The sequence below is a fragment of the Oryctolagus cuniculus genome, chromosome 19, assembly GCF_051225735.1.
Source record: "Oryctolagus cuniculus isolate XC-2025 breed Fujian yellow rabbit chromosome 19, ASM5122573v1, whole genome shotgun sequence".
Classification (NCBI taxonomy): Eukaryota; Metazoa; Chordata; class Mammalia; order Lagomorpha; family Leporidae; genus Oryctolagus; species Oryctolagus cuniculus.
This window is the reverse complement of record NC_142885.1, coordinates 6,740,654-6,758,765: the sequence shown is the minus strand read 5'-3', so window position 1 is coordinate 6,758,765 and position 18,112 is coordinate 6,740,654. Positions and strand designations below refer to the sequence as shown.

Here is an 18,112-nt window from a genome sequence, read left to right as displayed (position 1 = left end):
CGTGGCTCGGGGGCGGGGGCGTGGCCAGAGGGGGCGTGGCCGAGCTCACGGAGTTAGCGGTCCAGTTCCCGGGCAGCTTCGGGGGCCGCAACCGTCTGAATCCAACCGTCCCTGGGGAGCCAGAAGCCGTTGAGCGGGCTGTGGGGCGGCTCGGAAGTGAGGACGGGCGGGCGGGCCTGGCGGCTGGCGGGGGCGCGATCGAGAGGGTGGGGGGCTGAGCGGGGCCTCTGACCGCACCCTCCTCGCCAGCCGCGCCCCCCGCCGGCCATGGTGCCCCCGCTCGTGCTGCTGCTGCTGCTGCTGCTCTCGGCCGCCCGCGGCCCTTCGGCGCAGGCCGCCCCGCTGCTGGACGCCGCCTCGCGGGACCGCCTCCCGGGCCTGCAGCCCCTGGGGGGGCACGGAGGTCAGGGACGCAGAAGACGGGCGGGGGAGTCCAGGGGCCGGGGGCCGCCTTTCCCGCGGGGACGAAGCCGCACCGGTCTCTCGGCAGAAGGAGCCCCGGCCGGCGGCAACCGAGGACTGCCGGCTGAAGCGCACCCGGCCCCGGGCTCCGGCTGTCTCCCAGGCTCGTGAGGCGGCGGCGCGCCCTGAGCGCCATGGAGACCCTCGGCCACCGCGACAGGCTCCTGGGACCCTCGCCCGAGGCGGGGACGCCCGTGTCTACCCCCATCCCGCTCCCAAGACCCGCTTCTCTTACTTCCCTGGCCCACCCGCTCTGCCGCAGGGGTGGGGTGGACGCCGCCGCCCTGGCAGGGGACAGGTGTGCCCTCGCCAGACCCCGCCCCCGCGCCCTTCGGAAATAAAGTTATTTCTTTAGAGCTGGCGGTGCTGTCTGCTGGGCGCCCCCAGCCGTGGGCCTGGCCCTGAGGCCCCCGACGTTGCCCCCTGGTCGCCGAGTTCCCATCCAGGCACCGGCTCTGTCTGCTGAGCACTGGCTCGGTCCCCCAAGCCCCTGTGGGACACCCCCAGCACTGCTCGTGCCCTTGTCACCCCCAGACGCTGCAGCCTGGGCCCTGGCCCCTCTGACCTCAGAGGGCAGTGGGGGGGTGGGGGGTTGGACTCAGCCAGAGCCTCCCTGCTCTCCCCTGCCCCCTCCCCACCTGAGCCTCCTGCCCATGCCACTGTGTCAAATTTATTTTTCTAAAAAAGATTTATTTATTTGAAAGAGCTACAAAAGGCAGAGGCAGAGAGAGAGAGAGAGAGAGAGAGAGAGAGAGAGAGAGAGAGGTCTTCCATCTACTGGTTCACTCCCCAAATGGCTGCAGTGGCCAGAGCTGGACTGATCAGGAGCCAGGAGCTTTTTCTGGGTCTCCCACACAGGTGCAGGGTCCCAAGGACCTGGGCCATCTTCCGCTGCTCTCCCAGGCCACAGCAGAGAGCTGGGTCGGAAGTGGAGCAGCCAGGAGGCTGGCACTGCAGGCAGCAGCTTGACATGTTACGCGCAGCACCAGCCCCTAGATTTATTTTTATTTGAAAGAGAACAAGAGATTTTCCCATCCACTCCCTGGTTCACCTTCCAAATCTCTGCAACAGCCAGGGGCAGGCGAGGCGGAAGCCAGGAGCCCGGAACTCCTCCTGTGTCTCCCACGCGAGTGGCTGGGACCCACCTGTGCAAGCCGTGACCACTGTCCTCCCAGGGTGCATTCGAAGGGAGCAGGCCCTCGAACCCAGGACACGGGTTTCCCACGTGGGCCTTACCCCCAGTGCGGCATCATATTGCCCACCCCAGGATCGACTAAAATAACGAGCCTGCTTTACAACTCGTGGGACCTGCCACAGGCACCTCACCCCTGGGAGCTTCCGGGAGGGACGTGTCGGCACAGGCCCCTGCAGGCCTGGTCAGGAACTCGGAATGACAAAATGGAGAAGTAGCCCCAATGTCCATCGGCAAGTGCGTGTCAGCCCAGCAGAAGCCAAGAACCAGGAATTCCATCCAAGTCTCCCATGTGAGTTTGCCTAGGCAGAGGCGGCCTGTCCACGGAAGCTGGACGTGGGTCAGACAAGGGACTCCCGGTGGCTGCTCAGAGCCTGGGGCGTGCCCAGGTCTGGGGCCAGGCTGCGCCACACGGACAGCTCGTTCGCCTGGGTTCCGGGGTGCGCCAAGGACGGACTCCCCGTGGCCTCGGGTCGCCTGGCCTTTCCCCATACTGGAAGGTCCTGGCCAGTGGCTTTCAGAACCAGGGTGCAGGGGTGGGGTTGGGGGTCCGCCATGCGAGCTGTGCTCCTGCCCTGCGACCCCAGCTTTTCCACAGTGGCTTCTGCTGGTGGGAGGCGGGCCCCAGAGTGCGGGAGGCTGACCGTGCAGAAGCTGGCACTCACAGTGTGAGTGGCAGCTGGCTCCCAGCTGGGGACACCCAGCTCGATAGCAAAGGGAGAAATGGATCAATCGGGCAGCTCTGTTCGGAGATGGAGCCCCCGGACCACAGGCGTTGGGTTGTTGGGGACCCCCAACCTGCAAGGGTTGCTGTCTGTCACCCTGGGTGGGGCCAGAGGCACTGACCCCGGGGGCCATGGCCTTGGGCAGGTGAGGGGGTGGACAAAGTACAGGCAGGGACGTGGACGAGCAGGTGGGGGCTGAGCTGCACCACAGTAGAGCTGGTGACGGTGGACTGGACGGACCTCATGGTGAGCATGTGGGCTGTGGTGGCTGCTGGCAGAGCAGGGTGCCCGGGCAGCAGGACCCACGGCTGGAGGAGACGGGCGGCTACCCTGTCCCTGTCCCTGTCCCTGGAGCCAGAGCCAAGCTCAGACTGCTCTTTGGTGGCCTCAGTGACATCAGGCTGATGGAATCACCCACTCAAACAGGGCAGCTCCTTCTGCCAACAGGCGGACGCCCACCCTATGTGGCTGGACTGGGCTCAGGGCCCTCTGCACCCCTGGCACACGGGTGCTGTACCAGCCTCCGAGTCGGCGTCCTGCTCCACTGTCCAGGACGCCTGCCTGTGTCCCCAGGGAGAGGAGGGAGGCATCACCAGGGAGCTCCCCACAGGAGGTGTACGCACTTAGGAGGCACAGTTACTGTAACGTAATGGTCCAATTGGGGACATCTCTGTGGGCACACTGTGGGCTGTAGTTGTTTCGAAATATACGTTGTTGTGGGGCTGTGTGTATCGTGTGGTGTTACAGAGCACCAGAACCAGGGGCCGTCACTGTGGCGTGGTAGGTTACGCCCCTGCCTGTGGCACCAGCGTCCCTGTGGATGCCGGTTCGTGTCCCTGGCTCCTGGCTTCAGATCGGCTCTGCTCCGGCCATTGCGGCCATCTGGGGAGCGAACCAGCAGATGGAGGGCCTCTCTCTCTGTTTCTCCCTCTCTCTGTAACTCTGCCTATCAAATATCTTGAAGAGCACCAGAACGAATCCCCCCATCTGTGCCCGTCGCCTCGCCCCTCTCCCTCCCTGCCTCCCCTTCCTCGTCTCCAGTAACCACTGTTCCCTGGACCGTGAGCCGACTTGCTTTACGCCTCCAGGAATGAGAACGTGGGGTATTAGTCTGTGCCTGGCTTGTGTCACCTGACACGATGTCCTGCAGTTACGTCCACACTGCTGCAGGTGATGGGAGTTCTTTCTCAGGGCAGTGTATATCTCCACGCCTGTCCCACAGCCGTGTGCTCCGTCAGTGGAGGCTTTGGTGGCTGGTCCTATGTCCTGGCTCTTGGGGCTGGCACCGCCACTCACCCGGGAGTGCAGGTGTAGTTTTGATGGTTCCATTGCCTTTGAATGTATCCCAGAAGTGGAGCTGCCGGGTCGCACGGCAGTTCCATTTCTAGCTGTGGAGGATCCTCGGTGCCATGTCCCATGACGGCTGCCGTAATCCGGATTCCCATCAGCAGTGCTGGAGAGCTCTGGTCCTCTGTGTGCTCACCAGCACTTGCTGTTTTGGGTCATAGCCTTTCTTTGCCTTTTTTTTTTTTTTTAATATCTATTTATTTATTTGAAAGGCGGAGATACAGAGAGAAGGAGAGAAGGATTTTTCCATCCACTGGTTCACTCCCCAAATAGCCATAATGGCTGGGCCTGGGCCACACCAAAGCCAGGAGCCAGGAACCTCCTCCAGGTCTCCCATGTGGGTGCAGGGGCCTAAGCACCTGGGCCATCTTCCACTGCTTTCCCAGGCCATAGCAGAGAGCTGGATCAGAAGTGGAGGAGCCGGGACTCGAACTGGCACCCATATGGGATGCGGAGGCTTAGCCCACTATGCTACAGCACCAGCCTCTGGGTCAGAGCCCTTGTAACTGGGATGAGATGATATCTCATTGCGGTATTGACTGAGTTTCCCTGGTGATAAATAACTTCGACCATTTTTTCATATATTTATTGGCCATTTGAATGATCATGTGCCAGCTTTTTTCAAATTGTTTTTCTGTTGGCTTGAGTTCCTTATATATTCGAGGTGTTAGTCCTTTGTCACATGAATAGTGTGCAAGTGTTATCTCTCATTCTGTGTGTTGTTTCTTTGTCCTTTGCTATATGAGAGTTTTTGTTTGTTTGTTTGTTTTGCTAGAATCCCGTTTGTTCCCTGGCTTTTGGGGTTTTACGCCCACAAGTCTTCACCTGGATCAATGTCTTGACGTGTTTCCACCACCTTTTTTTTTTTTTTTTTTTTTTGAGAGGCAGAGTTAGTGAGAGAGACAGAGAGAAAGGTCTTCCTTCCATTGGTTCACCTCCCAAATGGCTGCTATGGCCGGCGCTGCGCCGATCCGAAGCCTGGAGCCAGGTGCTTCTCCTGGTCTCCCATGCGGGTGCAGGGCCCAAGCACTTGGGCCATCCTCCACTGCACTCCCTGGCCACAGCAGAGAGCTGGCCTGGAAGAGGGGCAACCGGGACAGAACCGGCACCCCAATCGGAACTAGAACCTGGAGTGCCGGCGCCGTAGGTGGAGAATTAGCCTAGTGAGCCGCGGCGCTGGCCCCACCACATATTCTTCTAGTACTTTCATGGTTTGGGGTCTTCCATTTAGGCCTTGGATCCGTTCTACATTGAGTTTTCTGTGCGGGAGGGAGCGGGGTCTGCGGATCCGGGTTCCTCTGCCCTTTCCTGGGGGGTTTCTGGGCTCTGCGCTGGCCCTGTGGGGCTCTGGTGCCGCGCTGTGGGGGTGACCGCAGCTGGTGGTGTGTTCTGAAGCTGGGCGCTGTGACGCCTCCAGCTGTGCCGTCCTCGCTCAGGGTCGCTCTGGCTGGTGAGCGGCTCTTTGGGTTCCGCTTGGATCTTGCAGCTGTTTCTCTGATTCTGTGACAGAATCTCACGGATCGGCTGAGGGCCGCGTTGACTCTGCAGCTCACTTTGGGTAGCGGGGACGTCGTAGCGATGCTAATTCTTCCCTTCCACAAACATGAACTGGCTTCTCTGTGAGAGCTAGTGTCAGTGTTTGTGTCGAGTCTCTCATCTGTTCTGCCTTTTACACCCCTGGGCACTTGATTAATGTTCTTTTATTGCTGTTGAGAATGGGACTCCTTTCTTTCTTGTTTGTTTGTTTTAAAGATTTATTTATGTGCAATAGTTACACAGAGAAACAGAGATCTTTCATCTGCTGGTTCACTCCCCAAATGGCTCCAATGGCCAGGGCTGGACGAGGCCAGAGCTGGGAGCTTCCTCTGGGTCTCCCACGTGGGTGTGGGGGCCCAAGCACTTGGGCCATCCTCTGTTGCCTTCCCAGGCGCATTAGCAGGAAGCTGGATTGGAGGTGGAGCAGCCGGGACTAGATCCGGTGCCCATGTGGGACGCCAGCGCTGCAGGCGGAGGCTTAATCCATTGGGCCACAAGGCTGGCCCCAGGGCATTGCTCTCTTGATGGCTTGCCCAGCAAGTTTGCTATTGGTCTACGAAAACACTGATGCCGCGGAAGGTGCTGTGGCACACGGCCGTGCAGCGTTTCACCGTGTTTGAGTCCTGGCTCCTCTTCTTCTGAGCCAGCTGCGGCCGGGAAGACGGCAGATGGCAGATGGTGGCTCCACCTGTGCGGGAGACTCAGGTGAGCCTGGCTCCTGGCTTGGACTTGACCCACCCACGCTTGTTGTGGGCATACTGGGAGTGAACCCCCAGATGGATAACATCTCTCTCTCTCTCTCTCTCTCTCTCTCTCTCTCTGCCTTTCAAATAAGAAACTTCTATAATGCTACTGCTTTTTTGTGCGTTAATTTGTATGCTGCAGATCTACTGAATGTATCAGTTCCAACAGTGTTTGGGTGCAGTGCTGAGGTTTTCCTGCGTAGGAAGTCGTGTCATCTGCAAGTAGAGACACTGCGACTTCTTTGCAATCCAGGGGCCCATCCTTTCCTTGCCTGATTGCGCTGAGAACTCCAGTACTGTGTTGAGTCAGCATGGCGAGAGCAGACCTGTCTCTCTCTCTTTTTTAAGATTTTATTTATTTATTTTTATTTGACAGGTAGAGTTAGAGGGAGAGGAAGGTCTTCCTTTTCCATTGGTTCACCCCCCAAATGGTCATTACGGCCGGTGCACTGCGACGATCCGAAGCCAGGAGCCAGGTGCTCCCTCCTGGTCTCCCATGGGGTGCAGGGCCCAAGCACTTGGGCCATCCTCCACTGCACTCCCGGGCCACAGCAGAGAGCTGGACTGGAAGAGGAGCAACTGGGACTAGAACTGGGCGCCCATATGGGATGCTGGCGCCGCAGGTGGAGGATTAACCTAGTGTGCTATTGTGCTGGCCCCAAGATTTATTTTATTTATTTGAAAGAGTTACAGGGAGAAGTAGAGCCAGAGAGAGAGAAAGTCTTCCACCCGCTGGTTCACTCCCAAAGGACCGCAAAGGCCGGAGCTGAGATGATCCTAAGCCACAGTTCCCACGGTCCCTCCGGTGCTCCTCCGGGCAAGCCCCAGAGGGCGGATGCTCCCAGTCCGCACGGGTGGTGCCTCTGAGCCGAAGGAGGCAGGCAGCGGGAGCAGAGCCTGGGCGTCGGGCAGGTGCTGGGCTGGCTGGGGGAACTCTCCCGGGGAGGTCTGAGTGCGGGGGTCACCCTGGGCTTTTGCTCCGCTGCTCTCTCAGGAGAGTCTGTGCAGAGCCCCCCGGGCCTCTCCAGCCTGCAGTTTATTTGCACTTCTGGTGGTCAGCGTAGGGCCGATGCGGCCCCCAGCGGGGTGTGGTGGAATGAGAAGGCCATGCGGATATGGCTGCTTGCAACGGAAACTGCCTGGCAACAGGCTGTGATTGGACGGCTTCAGAAACCACATGACAATGGAGCCTGCCTGGCAACAGGCTGTGATTGGATGGCTTCGGAAACCGCCTGGCAACAGGCTGTGATTGGTTAGGGCATAGACTGCCCCTTGACCGGATTGGCTGCCTTGGCTATATAAGCAGCTGTAGCAGCTGAAATAAATGAGTCTGCGGGCTGCTCGCCTCTGGCCTGCTTTCACCGGACTCCCGGGGTGACTCAGCGCCTCTTGGCCCCATCACGCTCCTCCTCTCAGACAAATCCACAGCAACATCTGGCGCCAACGTGACAGAGAGAGACAGCGTGTCAGACTCGGCAAGGGCCCCCCTGAGTTTTGGCAAATAGGCCCCTCGGTGTTCTGTGTGCAGGCCACGGGTGGTTCTTACCAGGTGCACGCGGATCTCCTGCGGTCAGCTTAGCTCCTGCGTTATTTCTTGTTAATGTGATGGTGAAGCTGTTTAATTCGGCTCCTTACGGTCCATCCCCTGGACTCAGGGTTTCACACATTGTGTGGGCTGAAGGAGTGCGGTACCACCTTGTCTGAGCCAACTACCTCATAGCTGCTTTTGCTGGCTCATCAGTTAGCAGTTTAACAGTTCAGCAAGTTACCCACCTAGCAAGGCCCGTGTGGATACCTGGTCCAGTATGGCAACACATCCTACAGCACGCTTGTAATTGCTGTAACAACCCTACACCTTGTACACAGACGTCCTGTAGACCCATCGCATTTAAGTCAGCCGGGCATACGTAACATAATTATCTAACTCAGCTTAACGATTTGTTTGATGTACTCGGACCCGATCAGGATAAAATGATTTTGATTACAAAAAAAAAAAAAAAGGGTTGAACTTATTATAAGTTGACCTGTGTTGACCTTACTTGCTTGGAGTTCTTGTATTGGAGCAGGTCAAACATATGGTCAGGTTCAGTATGTTCTAGTGTTCTTGTATGGACGGCCACAGCTGTTCTGTCCCTAGACTGCCTGCTGGTCCTCTTATTTTTCTTGACGTGAGGATAGTGGAAATTTCAGATTGGTTATTCACGGGAACTTGGCACGCATGGAAGGCTCGTATACATTTGCTGTCAATGCTGATTGGTTGGTTGGTATTATTTTTGCCGGAAATTGTGGCGTTGACGTCCTGCTGTTCCCGTTCTGCAAATTTGCGTAATTTCTCCGGTTGCTTGGTCCATGAGGTGTTGTAATTGTAGGCTGGTGGTCTGTGCCCAATGGTTCATCGTGCATTGATTTTTTTTTCATTCATCTTCTCTTGGTTTTCACACATCGTCTTAACAGCATCTCTGCGCATTTCGTGTTGTGTTTCCAGATTATTGATTAATGTTGTTACTGTGCCCAGTGAAGTGGATAGTGCACTGATTGCTACTGTTTGATCGTGTTGTGCCTTTGTGACTTTCGGTATCTCTGTTCTGATTTCTTCAATTTTTGCCGTATTTGCTATTTCTCCGAGAGCCAGGCCTCCTGTGGTGAGCCATTAGTGGGTTCCCAGGAATCGCCTTTGTGGTTTGTTAAATTTTTGTGGTAGAATTGGGGTAGTTATGAGTCCTTCTTGGCAGTAATTTATGTTTTCCTGTAGGATTAATGTCTTTAGTGGAAAGGGTGTTTTTATTTTGGTTACTTGGATTCATGATGACTGTGAGTGGAATGTTGAAGCCGGGAGGTATCACTGGTGATTCTCCGACGATCGAGTTGCTATGTGGTCTGGTTTGTAATGTGCATTTAGTACTAACGTATGTGTTGAATTCAAGTCGCCTCTTTCCGTAGTGCGTGATCCCTGTTTAACATCACACTTTCCGAAGGAGATTGGGAAGATCCGAATCGTTTGGTGGTGGAGCTTTGCCAATGTCCTACTGATAATGTGTGGCTGAGAAGTTTCTTTGATCATCATGTCCATCAATGTCCATTTTCCATAACGGGGCAGTAGGAGCGGGAAGGAATATGGTGGTGTTGAAATGTCCTGTGTTAGGAAACTTTGGAATCATTGTCCCTGTGTTATCCAAAAGTCCAAGTCCTTGTTATCTGTGTGTTCTAGATGATATCGTATGTTTGCAAGGAGAGATTTGGTTCTCGGCTGAACATTTTACTAGCTGTACGTGTCTTGTCTGAACCTTTGGGATTTTGTAGTCTTTGATGTTAGTTTCACGTGTTGTAACAGATGATCCATTTCTGCACTTGGCTGGGTGTGGTTTTATATCCAGTGGGATGTGAAGGGCCAGCGTGGGTAAGTTCTGATGTAGTGTATCATCGCAGACGAAGAAGTTACCTTGTGGTCGGCACTCTGTGTCTGTCTGGTAACCTGATCTGGCTCCATGGACGGTCAGTGAATCTGTAACGGGGAATGATCTTCCAAACGTATCTAGTCTGCTTAACCCATCTGTTTTAGAATTCGGTTTTGTAGCCTTGATGAATCGATCCCTTGTCCTATGGAACCAGAAGACTGTGAAACTATTAATATTAATTTCTAGTTGTTCTACATATGAGGAGTTGGCTCTCCAAAGTCTTGTTGAATTAAATGTAAAATTAGTGATTTTTTTGCAATTTTGTAACTTAGAGCTATGTTATTATCTTTGATTGTATATATACTGTGTTTGTTAATCCATTTTATTGTTTTGTCCAAAGTAGTTTGTCTATTTAACATATTGGAGATTACAGCTATGAATCTTTGTCAATTGGATGTTCGTTTGTGAAACAAGTAACAGCAGTGGATGGCATCCAATCTGTGGTGTTCTGGTGATTATTAATGATTCCTGGTATACCCAGCCCCAAAAAGCAGGCATCAGTGATCTGTGTACATTAATATATTTGCTTAGCATCTAGTCCGTAATACAGCTTTGTTTGCTGATTTGTGGGATGGTTTCCGTTAGTGCCAATGGGTGTGTCCAAAATTCGGTTCCTGGTGCGGTAATTTGCCATGAGTCTTCTACACTGGCTGTGAGATATTTGCTACTGTCAGGCCCCAGCTGTTACTATGATTTTTTATATTAAGTTTTCCATAATGTGGCAGGTTTGGAAAATCTACCACACACGAGATTGTGGTGTTCACATTGTGTGCATTGTTCTGACATCTTGTGGGCGTGGAAGGCTGTGCAGGAATGGTTTCAGGTCTGTTGGGATCCTGGTGTGTGAATCTAGGGTGTGTCGCCGGCATCCTTGGACCTTGACGTTCTCTGTTGTTGGAGGGGTGGAAGGAGTAGATTCCTCCTCTTCCTCCTCTTGGTTTATGTTCTGATATTGGATAGTCCTCATAGTCCTCGTTGTGCCCCACCTCTGGTTGGTACCAGAATTGCTTCCAGGCTGAGAGAACTTCAAGTTCATGGCGTTTTGGCGATGGAACTGGCCATGTTGTGTCACTGTATCTTGTCGATCGGTCTCCATGATGTCTTTCTAGAGTCTGGCTATCTGTGTGGCACTTCCGTGGGTTTCATTTCCCTGTAATATTCATATTGCGTCACGTCCTAATAGCTGCCCGTAGGACGGGTATGTCGCTCTGGATGCTGTAAGTTGTCTCCATATTTCTGATTCTTGACATCTATGTGGGTCGGCTGAAGTTACCACCAGTGGGTCATTTGTTATATGGAAATGTGTAGAGTGCCAGACACTATGTCTTTTATCTGCTTTGTAGTGTTCTTCGCACTGGCTGTATGAACATTTTTTGCTTACATGGAAGCGGAAGACATATTTGGCATAGAAGCTATTCATGCCGTAGCAGATATTTTTGGGATGCTGTAGATGATCAAAGTGTCCGGCCACGTGAGTAGTGTTGTCTAAGTAGGTCCAGCCTGTGACTTTTGCCATGGGGTGAGGTATTACGGTTGGAGGTGCGGCGGCCTGAGCAGAAGTTAGGAGTGTAGACGGAAAGGCAGGGCCAAGGGCGAAGGGATTGACTAGTTTTCCATTACACTGCGTCTCCATCATCTTGTCCACAGGTTTCCTCACTAACTGTGCCACAAGTTGGTGTAAATCAGTGAGCTGGTGAACACTTAATTGTGGGAATAGGTCCTCGAGGAAGTTATTAGTGCATAGATATTCTTCTGGACTAAATCTTCAGTGTCAGTTTTGTCATTGATCATAGTTTTCGTCTGTGTCTTGGTTTGTATCATTGCTATCTGTTTGATCCATAAGGATTGCATCTGTATCTGTTCATCTGTTTCCATACACTCTTGGCTCTGTACATTCTTGGGTTGGTATCTGATCAGGAATTGATCTGATGTGAAGGGTGATGGCTGGAATCTGTGTAACGCCGTCTGGGCTCTGTGGCTCTATCATCTATCAGTACGGGTGTGTTGAGATTACAGTCTGGGTATTCATTCCCATTGGTTGTGATTCTTTGAAGGCTTCAATCAAACAGAAGGTGTCGTTGGTGATGAGCTTTGTCTGCCAGTCGCTGCTGTCTATGTGCTGTCCACAAGAAGTAGAACGTCCAAACAGGATGGCAGTGGTAAAAATCAGGCAGGTTAGGTGCACCGTAAGGAGGACGGTGTTGATGAACCTTGAAACTGGTTTTACGGGGTTGGACAGGCAAGCTGGCGTCCTGTGCTGGAGGTAGTTATTATTTAAGTCAGTGTCAGTGTCGGTGGTGTCGCAGTCAACGTCTGCGGTAGGACCATCGTCCAGGACACTCGCGGAATGCCCAGTACTTGTGAGGAATCCATCCGAGGGCAGTAATGGTTTATACGAAGCTGGTGACGGCTGAGGGGTCCGGGTTGGGGCGCGGTGGTGATCCTGGTCCCGTACGTGTTTCCACCTGAGTTTACAGAAACGTTAGTTGATCCCTCGTGAGAGTTGTAATTGTCTTTTTTTGCCTGTGGTCCAGTACGTATTTCCCGGTCCATTAGCTATAACTTCCTGTGGGGATAATGTTTGGTCCTTAAAGGCTTTTCTAGTTACCCTATATTTTTTTTTTTTTTTGACAGGCAGAGTGGGCAGTGAGAGAGAGAGACAGAGAGAAAGGTCTCCCTTTGCCGTTGGTTCACCCTCCAATGGCTGCCGCGGCCAGCGCACCACGCTGATCCGAAGGCAGGAGCCAGGTGCTTCTCCTGGTCTCCCATGGGGTGCAGGGCCCAAGGACTTGGGCCATCCTCCACTGCACTCCCGGGCCACAGCAGAGAGCTGGCCTGGAAGAGGGGTAACCGGGACAGAATCCGGTGCCCTGACTGGGACTAGAACCCGGTGTGCCGGTGCCGCAAGGCGGAGGATTAGCCTAGTGAGCCGCGGTGCCGCGGCATTTTTACACTGTTGGCACTTGATGGGGAGGTTTCTGTCTGAAACTCATTTGTTTTTGAAAGATTTATTTATTTATTTGAAAGAGTTACACAGGGAGAGGAGAGGCAAAGAGAGAGAGAGAGAGAGAGAGAGAGAGAGAGGTCTTCCATCCGCCAGTTCACTCCCCAATTGGCCACAATGGCCAGAGCTGCACAGATCCAAAGCCAGGAGCCAGGAGCTTCCTCTGGGTCTCCCATGTGGGTGCAGGGGCCCAAGGACTTGGGCATCTTCTACTGCTTTCCCAGGCCATGGCAGAGAGGTGGATGGGAAGTGGAGTAGCCGGGACTCAAACTGGCACCCATATAGGATTCCGGCGCTTCAGGCCAGGGTGTTACCCGCTGTGCCACAGTACCAGCCCCCAGAAATCCATTTATACATTCCGTGTGTTCCTGTGTGTCCTTACCACTGGTGTGATTGAATAATTTCTCCTTCTGTTACCTGTAATGGGTTGCCATTCACTATTTTCCACTTGGATTTTCTTTTTAACTTTAGTGTATTTATTACTTTGTATTTTTCATTTTCTTTAGTGATTTCTAATTTAGGTATGTCAATTATCCAGTTATTAGGGTCTTTGTTAATTTTATTTATTTATTTATTTTTACAGGCAGAGTGGACAGTGAGAGAGAGAGAGAGAGAAAGGTCTTCCTTTTGCCATTGGTTCACCCTCCAATGGCCGCAGCGGCCGGCACACCGCGCTGATCCGAAGCCAGGAGCCAGGTGCTTCTCCTGGTCTCCCATGGGGTGCAGGGCCCAAGCACTTGGGCCATCCTCCACCGCACTCCCGGGCCACAGCAGAGAGCTGGCCTGGAAGAGGGGCAACCGGGACAGAATCCGGCGCCCCAACCAGGACTAGAACCCGGTGTGCCGGTGCCGCAAGGCGGAGGATTAGCCTAGTGAGCTGCGGCGCCGGCCCTCTTTGTTAATTTTAATAGTTGCTCCTTGAGCTGTCTTACTAAGCTTGTCTGCCATCTCATCGTATTGTTCCTCGTGAGTAATCATTATTTTAAGTGTTGACTCTGCCGTCTCCATCCATGTCTCTTTGGACCGAATGTCTTTACCTTGAATTTGCCAATTATTTTGTTCCTAAACTGCGACTGCATTGCATGCGCACCATGACTCACTGAAAGCGTGAATGAGCTCGCGTCCTCCTTGGCTGTTCTTTCTACTGCTGGCAAGTCGCAAGGCTCTCTGCGTGTTGCGCCGAGTCGTCCATCCCCTCGCTTGTCAGGATCCTCCATCCGAGGGCCGTGGGCTGCAGCGTCCCGTCGTCTCCCAAGGCTGGGCCACCTGTGAACCGGGCTTCCCGAGTCGCTCTGACGACGTCAGTCTCGGTGCCAGTGGGTTCAGGCAGTGGGTTTTGTCTGTGGTGGTGGAGCTACTGCCATCTCAGCCGCCTGTTTGGTGACTTGAGATGCTGTCACCTGTCTTTGCCTCTGGGTCCTTCAGGAGTTCTTGGATTTACCGTCTCCAAGACGAGACCTTTGGTTCCAGATGCACCCGCGATGGCCTCTCCAGTCATAGTGACCCAGGGTAGCACAGGCGTAGTTGTTTGGATTTTTATGGGTTGGTCCCAGCATAGGGGGCATATTTCTCAGGGCTTCATATAGTCCTTACTGTTTTTTCAAATAGCGAATGTTTGAAATCTGGGTATGGAAAGCTCTTGCAGTGGAATCCAGTTGGTATCTTGGGTTTTGTTTTACTGGTTCTATAAAGTGTTCAGTTACCATACTCTTTTTTTTTTTTTTTTTTTTTTTGGACAGGCAGAGTTAGAGAGAGAGAGAGACAGAGAGAAAAGTCTTCCTTCCATTGGTTCACCCCCCAATTGGCTGCTACGGCTAGCACACTGCACCGATCCGAAGCCAGGAGACAGGTGCTCCCTCCTGGTCTCCCATGCAGGTGCAGGGCCCAAGGACCTGGGCCATCCTCCACTGCCCTCCCGGGCCACAGCAGAGAGCTGGACTGGAAGAGGGGCAACCGGGACAGAATCCGGCACCCTGACCGGGACTAGAACCCGGGGTGCCAGCGCCACAGGTGGAGGATTAGTCTAGTTAGCCACGGCACCGGCCCAAGTTACCATACTCTTCTAAAAATACAATGTCTATAGTAATACTGCTTCCCTGTATATTAGGTAATCTTGGTATGTCTTAATATATTCCTTTTTTTTTTTTTTTTTGACAGGCAGAGTGGACAGTGAGAAAGAGAGACAGAGAGAAAGGTCTTCCTTTGCCGTTGGTTCACCCTCCAATGGCTGCCATGGCTGGCGCGCTGCGGCCGGCGCACCGCGCTGATCCGATGGCAGGAGCCAGGTACTTCTCCTGGTCTCCCATGGGGTGCAGGGCCCAAGGACCTGGGCTATCCTCCACTGCACTCCCGGGCCACAGCAGAGAGCTGGCCTGGAAGAGGGGCAACCGGGACAGAATCCGGCGCCCCTACCAGGACTAGAACCCAGGGTGCCAGCGCCGCAAGGTGGAGGATTAGCCTAGTGAGCCGCGGCGCCGGCCCTTAATATATTCCTTTAACATTTGTATGGCTTGTTGTTGGCCCCACTGAAATCAGGCTTTGGTGGTAAGTTGACATGTTGGTTTTATTTAGAAATATGGGATGTGTCTCCTGCAGTACCCAGACAACCCAGTCAGTCTCTGTGCTCCATTCTTCTGCGCTGGAGTGGGTAAACTTTGCATTTTATCTATTACAGTACCAGGGTTGTTTTACCCTCACTGTTGTGTTCTGTGCCCAAGAATTGTACTTGATGGCTTGGGTTTTGTATTTTGGATCGGTTGTCATCCTAAGTGTTGAATACGCTTGTGGAAGGTTTTAGCCACTGCGCCTCTCATCGCCCTGAACGACTGCATCATTGACGCAGCCTAAGATCTGTACGTCGGGGTGTTTGATCTCTCGAGGGTCACCTGTTAGCACGCTGTGTGCTGTTATTGGGCTGTTGCTATATCCTGGGGGTAGTCTGGTGAACTGACATGGGCATTATTCAAGTGAATGTGGTCTGTCTCCTGATTTTTTAGATGATGGAATGCTGAAGAAATATCCATTAGGTTTATCGTGGCAAAGTATCCAGGAGTGTCCATGGTGATTTTATTTATAATTCGCTCCACATCTGGTGAATTTCTTGCCATTGGCTTTGTAACTGGCCAACCCGGGCTGTTAAAGGTAAAGGACTGGGTTTGTTCTACTACTCCTTCTTTGAAAAGTTCTTGGACTTTTGATGTTACTGCCTTTTGTCCTTTTAGGGGGAACTGTTTGGTAAAGCTTGGTTTTGGTATTGGCAATTCAGTCGGTTGAATATTAATAGCTGTGGAACGTGCTCTTTGAAAATTACTGGGATCCAGTTCGTTCCTAAAACATTACATGGGGCCAGTGCTAGAATTGTTCTACCTAAAATATCTTCCCTGTCATAATTTTAAATTTTAATCAGGATCTCCTACGGCTTTGTAGTCTGTCCACTAACGCCTTCCGTCATTATCTTGTTTTTACTTAGAGTGTCTATGTGTCTGATTATGGTTACTTGGCTTCCTGCATCTATTAGGAATTTTAAGTAATACCGTATATTTTGAAAGTTAACAGGCCATTTATAATTACCTGTGTAGCTGCATTTTAATCATATCTTTTGGATTTTGGTTTCCACTTGGGAGCAGGAAGTTCCTGTTGCCCACTGGGGTTGCTGTCAGGCCGATTGTTGGGGCCATCCCCCGACTGTCCGCCTGTTCCCATGGTATGGGGGAAAATATGGTGGCCTCTGAAAATGTGGGAGGAATTTGGGGCCCGAGGGATTTCTGCTATAACACAGGCAATTCTGGGGGCCCCTGATGGGGTTTTTGGGTGAGTTTTCCTTTCGATAGTTATTTTGAGTTTTAGGTTTTGGGCTCCGTTGTATATTTTTTATTTTATTTTATTTTATTTTTTCTTATTTTTTAACTTTTATTTAATGAATATAAATTTCTAAAGTACAGAATATGGATTACAATGGCTTCCCCCCCATAACGTCCCTCCAATCCGCAACCCTCCCCTTATCCACTCCCTCTCCCCTTCCATTCACATCAAGATTCATTTTCAATTCTCTTTATATACAGAAGATCAGTTTAGCATACATTAAGTAAAGATTTCAACAGTTTGCTGCCACACAGAAACATAAAGTGAAAAATACTGTTTGAGTACTAGTTATAGCATTAAATCTCAATGTACAGCACACTAAGGACAAAGATCCTACATGAGGAGTAAGTGCACAGTGACTCCTGTTGTTGACTTAACAAATTGACACTCTTGTTTATGGCCTCAGTAATCACCCTAGGCTCTTGTCATGAGCTGCCAAGGCTATGGAAGCCCCCTGAGTTCACTAACTCTGATCATATTTAGACAAGGCCATGGTCAAAGTGGAAGTTCTCTTCTCCCTTCAGAGAAAGGTACCTCCTTCTTTGATGACCCATTCTTTCCACTGGGATCTCACTCGTGGAGATCTTTCATATAGGTTTTTTTTTTTTCCCCCAGAGTGTCTTGGCTTTCCATGCCTGAAATAGTCTCATGGGCATTTCAGCCGGATCCACATGCCTTAAGGGCTGATTCTGAGGCCAGAGTGCTGTTTAGGACATCTGCCATTCTATGGGTCTGCTGTGTATCTCACTTCCCATGTTGGATCATTCTCTCCCTTTTTGATTCTATCAGCTAGTATTTTCAGACACTATTCTTGTTTATGTGATCCCTTTGGTTCTTAGTCCTATCATTACGATCAATTGTGAACAGAAATTGATCACTGGGACTAGTGAGATGGCATTGGTACATGCCACCTCGATGGGATTGAATTCGAATCCCCTGGTATGTTTCTAACTCTACCGTTTGAGGTAAGTCAGCTTGAGCATGTCCCGAATTGCACATCTCTTCCCTCTCTTATTCCCACTCTTATATTTAACAGTGATCACTTTTCAGTTAAGTTTCTGCACTTAAGAAGAATTGTGTATTGATTACAATATTCAACCAAAAGTATTAAGTAGAACAAACAAAAAAAATACTAAGAGGGATAACATATTAAGCTGCTCATCAACAGTCAGGGTGAGGGCTGATCAAGTCACCGTTTCTCATAGTGTTCATTTCACTTCAACAGGTTTCCTTTTTGGTGCTCAATTAGTTGTCACCTATCAAGGAGAACAAGTGGTATTTGTCCCTTTGGGATTGGCTTATTTCACTCAACATAATGTTTTCCAAATTCCTAACAGGGATCACTTTTCAGTTAAAATTTAAACACCTAAGAATAATTGTGTGTTAATTACAGAGTTCAACCAATGGTATTTTTAGAACAAAAAAATACTAAAATGGATAAAGTATTACATTGTACATCAACCGTCAGGACAAGAGCTGATCAAGTCACTGTTTCTCATAGTGTCCATTTCACTTCAACAGGTTTTCCCTTTGGTGCTCAGTTAGTTGTTGCCAATCAGGGAGAACATATGCTATTTGTCCCTTTGGGACTGGCTTATTTCACTCAGCATGATGTTTTCCAAATTCCTCCATCTTGTTGCAAATGACTGGGTTTCGTTGTTTTTGACTGCTGTATAGTATTCTATAGAGTACATGTCCCATAATTTCTTTATCCAGTCTACTGTTGATGGGCATTTGGGTTGGTTCCAGGTCTTAGCTATTGTGAATTGAGCTGCAATAAAAATTAA

The 18,112-nt window shown here is 51.4% G+C and overlaps 1 long non-coding RNA gene across 1 annotated transcript; it reads left to right on the top strand.

Annotated features, from left to right (window-relative positions):
* Positions 1 to 818, top strand: LOC149120318 (uncharacterized). The gene is made up of 3 exons (XR_016225768.1): positions 1 to 156; positions 250 to 403; positions 491 to 818. It is a non-coding gene; the product is annotated as an uncharacterized LOC149120318 (long non-coding RNA).
* Positions 819 to 18,112: the final 17,294 nt, after the last annotated feature.